The following is an 8,527-nucleotide window of genomic DNA, read 5'->3' as shown; positions in this document are numbered from 1 at the left end:
ATGTTGATTTTATAGATGAGGACCTGGAGAGGTTAACTACTTTGCCCAAGGTTACATAACTGGTATGTAGTGGAGCCATTACTCAACTAAATTGTTCTGCTTTGAGATCTTAATCATCATAGTACATGGACTTACCCATTAAATACTGTATACATGATTTCCATTTCACCATTTGGACTTATCCTTCCCCAAAAATCTTTTGTCATCTTCTGTTTCAGAGTTAAATATGCCACCCAGATATATTTGTGTATAGATACCCATAACGAATGGACACTTTCTACCCATTGCCGTAAAAATTCTGGTAACCAGAGTTGATACAAACAGCATCTTTTATAGAATGGTCTGTTTGTAAGTCTTAGTTCTTTCTGGACATGCTGCTATTATAGTCTTTACTGCAATCATTTGAAGCCTTTTTCCATTCACAAAAGAAACTATTAAGGCAAGCATATAAAATCAACCACAAAGGCATCTCTTCTGTTGAAGTAGTACAAAATGTCTTTTAAGATGAGAATACATTGAAAACCTTCAACACTTTCTTTTTACTGTTTCTTTTTTACCTGGTTTGAATCATCATTACACTGTTCCAGGTTCTCTGGAAAGAACTGCCTTGTATTAAACCATCTTGAGAGCAGGGTTCTTCAGAAATGACAGCCTGCCAGACTGTTGTGTTCTGTGTAGAATGCTGTTGCTAGCTTTTTTATCATCATTTTCTTTTAGAGATTTCTTTCCTCCTCTGAATAAAAAACAGCGAATTCTTTCTATTGGTTTTGTTGGCATGATTGTATTTTGAGTATGGGTTTGAATGTGTCATTTAAATACGATTTTATTAGAGTGACTATGTTTGGGTCTTCATGTTGGAACTAGCCGTGCCTGTCTGATAATCTAGGTCTTCTTGTTATTCCCCTCCCCCTTCTTTTTATGTAATCCTGCATATTTTGGGCAAAAAGCATCAAAAATATTCTTTTCACAGCATATTTTCCCTTTTGAATTTTGCCTTCCACTGAAGGCAAAATTTGTAAAAATGATGAAATTGCCTTTTTTTTTCTTTTTTAACTTTGTTCAACTTTTCACACCTAGAATTCATCTTGTAGAAACATCTAGGTATCACTGCTTTTCCCTCAGGTAACATTCAGAGTAGTCTTCATTATCTTGAGGGATAAGGAAGAGAAATAAAAAGGGATATGTATATCAGTGGAATTTGAGATCATTATGAACAATTGTTACCTCTGGGTGAAGCTTATTGTAGCTTTCCCAAAAACAGGAGTTAAGTTTGTCCCATTTAACACCAATGAATCTATAATATTTTATACTGCTTTACATGCAGAGGTATATATGTACATGAATTTTATTTTTATTTTTTTATTTTATTAAAAAATATTTATTTGGCTGGACTGGGTCTTAGTTGCGGCACATGGGATCTTTAGTTGTGGCACACGGGATCTTTAGTTGTGGCATGTGGGCTCTTAGTTGCTGCACGCGGGATCTAGTTCCCTGACCAGGTATCAAACCTGGGCCCTCTGCACTGGGAGCATGGAGTCTTAACCACCGGACCACCAGGGAAGTCCCAAATTTTTTTTTTAGAGTACACTTTTATAATTTGTTCATAGCATCTGCTCTTTTCCCGGAGTTGTCTTTCTCTCTGGAAGACAGTTCTGCCCACCCAAGGGCCATCTGATAATAGTAGGAGTATATTTGAGGAAAAACTTATTGTGCTGCTCTAGCCAAAATCACTTAACTTTGAGAATTTGACAAAACTCGAGACATTTGTCAAATGGATACAGAAACTTCACTGAGACAAAGTCCTTATAGATATTTCATACAAATTGTGACTTAGGACGCTATGCCATCAGTTACCAAGGCAGCTACTTTTTCCATCTCTCCCTCTCACTCTTTCTTGGACCACACGCTCTCAGGTGCCTCTTTCTTTATGTTGCTCCAATCTCTTTTTCTGCGGATTGGTATCATCTATTTGCACATCTGTCTCCACCAAAATGGTGAGCTAAGTCAGAGTCACATGTCCCTTTAGTTCAATTACATTCTACCCACTGAGTACAGTTGTATACCTCTTAGTTTAAATTCTTGAGGAAGTATTTTAATTGGGTGCTGGTTAGACAATGACTTGCCTGGTCTTGAATCCTGTGTCTAGTATTGATCCAATCAATCATAGTGATCCTACAACGGGTAACATGTATACTTTAGACTGCTTCAGGGTTGAGAGCAGGGCAGGCACATTTACAGACTATAAGAGGTAATAGGAACTGTGACTGGCTCACGAGTTAAGTGGTTTTGAGAAAACCTATTTTTTTTAATAGACCAAGTCACCCTTCTTGTTTTTTTTGTTTTTTTAAAAAAAATATTTTATTTATTTATTTGGCTGTGCCGTGTCTTAGTTGCGGCAGTTGGGGTCTTGGTTGCAGCATGTGGACTCTCAGTTGCGGCATGCATGTGGGATCTAGTTCCCTGACCAGGGATGGAACCCGGGCCCCCTGCATTGGGGGCACGGAGTCTTAACCGCTAGACCACCAGGGAAGTCCCTCCCTTCTTGTTTAATTTATAAATAAAGTCAGCAGTGGGTATTAAGAAAAATACCTCATCATGTCTTTAATCTACTTTGACTCACTGGCATTTTAGGCCCTTTCAGTTTTATTAAAAACCATTGTCAAGGACCCCAATTGCTTTCTCCCAATTGTATTCTTGGCTTTCTTTCTGCCTGGCTCCTGGCCCTAACCTTTTCTCTCATATAGATACCACTGCAATCCCTTTGGCTAGAAGGCAGATCTGCTGGCTTTTCTGGACCCTTGGCATTTCCCAGCACTGCCCTTGACTCTTTCCTCTTCTAGTGCCTTAGGGAGGTTATCCTGCTTTAACTCAGGTTTTTAGACCCAAACTCTAGTACTAGATTATTTGGTGAGCATTTGGATCTCCTTGGAGGTGTTGTTTGAATGTTTTGGTTACTTATGTGATTCTTCAATTTCTTTCTAAGAAGACTAGATTTACTGGCAGAGCAATTAGTTTCTTATAACTTTTTTGGTTATGTCTCAAAAATAGGAGATATATTATTTTGTAAAACATGGATGACAACTAAATTAACATTTAGGGAGGATGCAAATAGGACTATTACGGTGAGAAATCTAGGTCAGCAAGAGTCATCTTGTTGGAAGGGCATCCTAACCAAGAGGACAATTTTCAGGCTAAAGATATTAGTTAATTGCACTCATAAATTTCTTACGTTCAAATTTCTGACATTTTATCTTGGCTATACTGGACGCCTGTATTAGACTTTTATTTGAGGTGCAGAGAAATCACTCTCTTCAAAATTATACTGCAGGCTTCTTGATAAATTCACCATTGGTCTTTCTACCCAATGAGGATTTAACAATAAATCTGAGTCTCTTGATGGCAATATCAAAGCACAGACGCTCTTCCTCTCCTGCATGAGATCTATGCCCTGACACAGGATGTTGTGTCACATCCTAATCCCAGTACACTGAGCCATTTCTTGGTTTGTACAGCAGCCTGAATACATCACTTTATCAGCCTTCAAAGTCAGAGTTATGATCCTAATTGCTTACGGAAATTTCAGCATTCAGCCATCGTGCACAAAATGACTTAAACTGGAGTCAGAGGGCAAAATTTGGGGACTGATGTGAGCAATGATGAGGTATCCTCTACATTCCTCAAGTTGTCTTTTTCTACCTGTGCTCAAGGAACTTGCTAGAACATGGTGTGTATGAGGATAAATACATAGTTAAGCTTGTGCGCCATTTGGCTTCTTGGGAGCTCCATTTCCTCAGTAAAATTAAACTGTTGGGTGGGATTGGCAGTTCCTAGTACAGGCAGTGGGTTGGTTGCTTGGGTGTGCTGTGATTGGTTGCAAAATGTGTCATAGGTTGTTACAGATTACATTTAAAATAGTGAGGTTTGGGAAATACTTTTTTAAAAAAAAGAGTGAATTCAAGGCTGTTTCTATAAGATTGTCCCTCTCATTTGCTTGCATTAAGGTACACTTTCATGAGTAAAAGAGTACAGAGGTGTATTGGTTTCCCAGGGCTGCTGTAACAAAATATCACAAACTCTGTGGCTTAAAACAACAGAAATCTATTCTCTCACAGTTCTGGAGGCCAGAAGTCCAAAATCAAGGTGTTGGCAGGGTCAGTGTCCCTCCAGAGCCTCTAAGCTACAGTCTGGTGAATCATGAATCCTAAATAACGTCAGTAACAGCAACAGCCAGTGGGGAAGTGTCCAGGTACTTGAGAAAAAGTAGCCAATGTGAGTATTTGCTTTTATGGAGACACAGATATCTCTTGGAAAATCAGTAAAATATTCTAGGTAGTTGAGGACATTATTTTCTCTCGCTTCTGGATTGTTTTTTGGGAGTCCTTCATTTGGCTTTTGGGGCCCAGCTCTCAGAGCTGTTTAGATGACCTTACTGAAATGACCCAGATAACTGGTGTATGTCCCATCCTAAAGTTTTCCAGAGAGGGCTTTTTTCTTAAAGATCCATTCCAATGCTAAGCGCTCCCATTCTCAATAGTTTTTGTTCTGAATTTAATATCTAATACGGGAGACTAAATGGGTTTTCTTCTCTTTGTGCTTAGAAGAGATAGTGAACTGCATTCCAAACTCCTTAAGAAATTTGGAGGAATCACCTAATTATTTATAATGCTCAACAAAATTCAATGCGGAATTCTCGACAGGGGTAGCCGTGAGGCCTGTCGCGATCGTGGATGGGTAACCGGGTGGGCCGGGGCCCAGGCCGTGCCGGGCCAGGGAGGCAGAGGCCGGACTTTCTCTGAAGACCAGGCAGGGCCCATTCAGGCCTGCCCTGGAAACCAGAGCACCGCCGGACCAGTGGGAATTGTGGCTCCCACGTCGCGACCTGTCTTCTCTCTCCCGGACCCTTTCCCCGAGATTTCTTGGTGTGGCTGCTCCCTAAAGGAGCCCACCTGCCGACGGTTGAGAGTTTTCAGTGGACTCAGCCCAGGAGAAAGATGCAGCCCTTGCTCCTTGCTGGCCGCCGCCCCTCCGTCTTGGTGACCGCACCCCGGGTGCCCTCCTGGTTCGGTTCCGGCAGCCCTCGGCCAGCGGCCTCTCACAGGACACCAGCAGCCTGTACATCAGCAACGGTGTGGCCGCCAGCGACAAGCTCATGCTGTCCTGCAACCAGATCACCGTGGTCATCAACGCCTCGGTGGAGGCAGAGAACACCTTATACCAGGACATCCAGTAGCTGCAGGTGCTTGTGGCTGATGCACCCATCTCGTGCCTCTGCGACTTCCTGGGCCCCGTTGCTGAGGGCACCCACAATCCAGAGATGAAGCAGGGCCGCCCGCTGCTGCGCTGAGTCGCCGTTTCTGCTCCAGCACTCGGCCTCCCTCAGCTCTGCTGCTTCGCGAAGGACCAGGCCCGGCCCTGCCAGACGCCCACTCTGGGACTAAGCCGCGCCTGCTGTCATCCCGCCCAACAACTGTTTTTGGGAGCAGTTTGTCCACTAGGAGTTCCAGCTGTTTGGCAAGAACACTGCGCACACCGTCAACTCCCCGATGGACGTGATCCCTGACGTCTACGAGAAGGAGGTCGATTTGATGGCAGCCAAACGGTGAGCCATCCTGGCGAGCCCCTGCCCCAGGGGTCAGAGGTGTGGGTCTGCAGTTGATCCTACACCAAGATCTGAACTTGAAGATTCTACTTTAGTTGATACAGAAAATCAGATGATGGCTCTTATAAGGCCAAGAAAAAAGGGAGGGTGACTGCAGTTTTTAACCTTATAATCCGTAACTTTGAAGCATAAAACTCCCTAAATATAAGATGGTGAAAATAAGTTTCCTATCCTGTGAGTGCCAGGGCACGACCACTGGGGCCAGGCCAGGGAGAAGGTGAGGCAGGAGGTGCCCATTCAGATGGACCTGCCAGCAGTGCTCAGTGCAAGTGGCAGGCCTGGAGTCCTACAGCCCTCCCCCAGTCCCACTTCTCAGGAGCAAGTCAGCCAGAATCCCACTTCATTCTTTGGAATGCAGAGCCAAGGCCTTAGGCATCATGGCTCCTGTACCTCTCACGGTAAGTGCCAATTTGCTAGATAAGTGATCATCAAGTGGTGCTCTGGGAGCCCTGGGAGCCTCAGGCCACCCTTCCTCCGACCTTCAACCATAGCAGCCCAACTCTGGGTTTATAGATTGGACTTAAGCATAAGATAGTTTTTGAAGAAAGCATTTCATTACATAAAATTTAAAAATAATTTTTGAGTGTTGTTCCAGATGGCAAGGTCTCAAGGTGCCTGTGGTGACTTCCCAGCAGCCTTTGATGAAAGGTGGCATTAGTCCCTTTCTCTGGGGGTGAGTGCTGAGAGAGCAGGCTTGATGTCAGGCCTCAAGGTTTCCCCTTGGCTTGGAAGGTTGGAGGTGTGGGCTGGGACCTGGTGCTGTCATCACGTGACCTGTAGCTTCTCAGAGGTTCAGTTTCCTTATCAGTCTCCACAGTGACAGCCCTTCTCTCCCAGAGTTGTTGTGAGGATTAAAGGATTGCTAGCAGTGTGACTGGCACAGGGTACTTGCTTAGAGTAAAGGGCGGCTCTTAGTATTAATGCTACTCTCAGGCCCTGCTGGTCCTTGGTCCGCGCCTTCATCCTCATAACAGCATTTCCCCCATCTATGCACAGCCCTTCATTGTTTGCAAAGTGATGTTCCCCAAAATCATCCATCCTGTGGGGGGAGGGGGAAGTTTATGTTCCTTTCAGACGGTATGTCAGGGGAAGCCTAGACTTAGCAGCCTTTTCAGAGTCCCATTGTATATCCAAAGGTTGTGAAGCAAGGAGCATGATTCCAGCTATTCCTCAAACATCTTGTTTAGAATCACTGACCATTTAAACCAGTGCTTCAGTCTGGCTAACCACTAAGCTCTACGGGGCACTTGCCCAAGGGACAATCGAGTTGGCCCTACCACTAGGCCCTGGAATGTGGGATTGTTTAAACTCCTCAGGTACCTAACCATGTGGCTTGGGACCAACTATTCTAAATGAAAGTTCTGCAGACAATATATGAAATAAACCAAAGCACAACTGCTCTGATTGATGCAGAGCTGTGGGTCTGGAGCCCAGTGGAGGCTGAACATTCTTTCTCTTCAAATGTGCCCCTACCTCACAAAGAAGTGCCCAGGGATGAAACTGGGGAGAAGGACGAATGAAAAATCACTGCTCTGGACTGATCTTGTTTTACAGATGGAAAAACAGTCCCACAGAATATCAGGGCTGATGTGGCAGAGCCCCCCAAAGCAGCCTCTCTGGCAGAAACTCAGATGGAAAATTTAAAGTACTTTTTAAGAGAAATTTATTTGAATATATAGCCAAATTTTATTTTCGTTTGAAAAAATTCCAAGTTAACATACCATAAAATTAAAATTTTTTTGGATGTACAAGTTCTAAGGGTTTGACACATGTATGGTTTTATGTAGCCATCACCAATCAGAACACAGAGCAGTTCCCTTACTCCTAAATATTCTCTCATGCTTCCCCTTTGTAGTCAAGCCCTCACACCACCCCAACCTCTGGCAAACAGTGATCTGTTTTCCATCTCTGTGGGTTTGCCTTTTCTAAGGTGTCACATAAGTGTAGTCATGCATGATATGACCTCTGGAGGCTGGCTTCTTTCCCTGGGCATGGTGTCTTGGAGATTCATCCATGTTGTTGCTTTTTGGTGGTGTTCCATGGTATGGATATACCGGTTTGTTTTACATTCACCAGATGAAAGATATGGGTTGTTTCCATTTTTCCGGTGATTGTGAATAAAGCTTCTATGAACATTTACGTAAAAAAATTCAGTGCATATCAGCATTTATTTGCAACAAATATATGGCCGGTCATTTCTAAATGGAAGTAAGAATGCTGAAAAAAATTTTGAGAATAGTATATTAGGCGCAAGTATCACAATTTCTAATCTGTAGTAGCTAGGTCTGATATCCCATTAATAGGGCTGGATTCATGGGCATGTGACTTATACAGTCTCACAAGGCCCGTGTGTAGAAGGGCTCTCACTTGGTTTAATGCTCTGCTGGAACTATCTTGAGATTTTGCACTGGGCCCCACAAATTATGTAGTCAGATTAATAATCATAATCAATGGTAAAATTTCAAATCTCCTACTCTTTTCAAGGTCTCTTGGATGTTTACATATCACAGTTTTTTTTTTTTTCCTTTACCCTTTTGTTTCCCAGTTAACAGAACTAGAATATTCTGTTAAACAGGAGCAGAACCTCTGGAGGTAAAAAAGAAGGCTATTGTTGAGAAATTTAAGAACATCTGTTCCCCCCACCTGGTAGATAAGCCTTGGCTGTTGGTACGTTTGAGGTTATGTCTGGGTCACCAGGGAGTCTAGCCATGCCTGATCTATAAGGAGTATTGAGATGACATTTTATGGCAGAGAAGAATACCACCAGTAAGCTGTCTTCCCCTTGAAACTTCACCTGTCTCCTCCACTATGACTGTACATGATTACAGTGCTGCATAATTTTCCAAGTTATTAATTTATAGCTTTTAA

The 8,527-nt window shown here is 43.1% G+C and overlaps 1 pseudogene; it reads left to right on the top strand.

The window, feature by feature from the left end:
- Positions 1–2,114: 2,114 nt before the first annotated feature.
- Positions 2,115–5,603, top strand: LOC133091115 (dual specificity protein phosphatase 18-like; annotated as a pseudogene).
- Positions 5,604–8,527: the final 2,924 nt, after the last annotated feature.

The sequence above is a fragment of the Eubalaena glacialis genome, chromosome 1 (genome assembly GCF_028564815.1).
Source record: "Eubalaena glacialis isolate mEubGla1 chromosome 1, mEubGla1.1.hap2.+ XY, whole genome shotgun sequence".
Lineage (NCBI taxonomy): Eukaryota > Metazoa > Chordata > Mammalia > Artiodactyla > Balaenidae > Eubalaena > Eubalaena glacialis.
The sequence above is the reverse complement of the archived record's forward strand: the minus strand, read 5'-3'. Positions and strand labels throughout refer to the sequence as shown.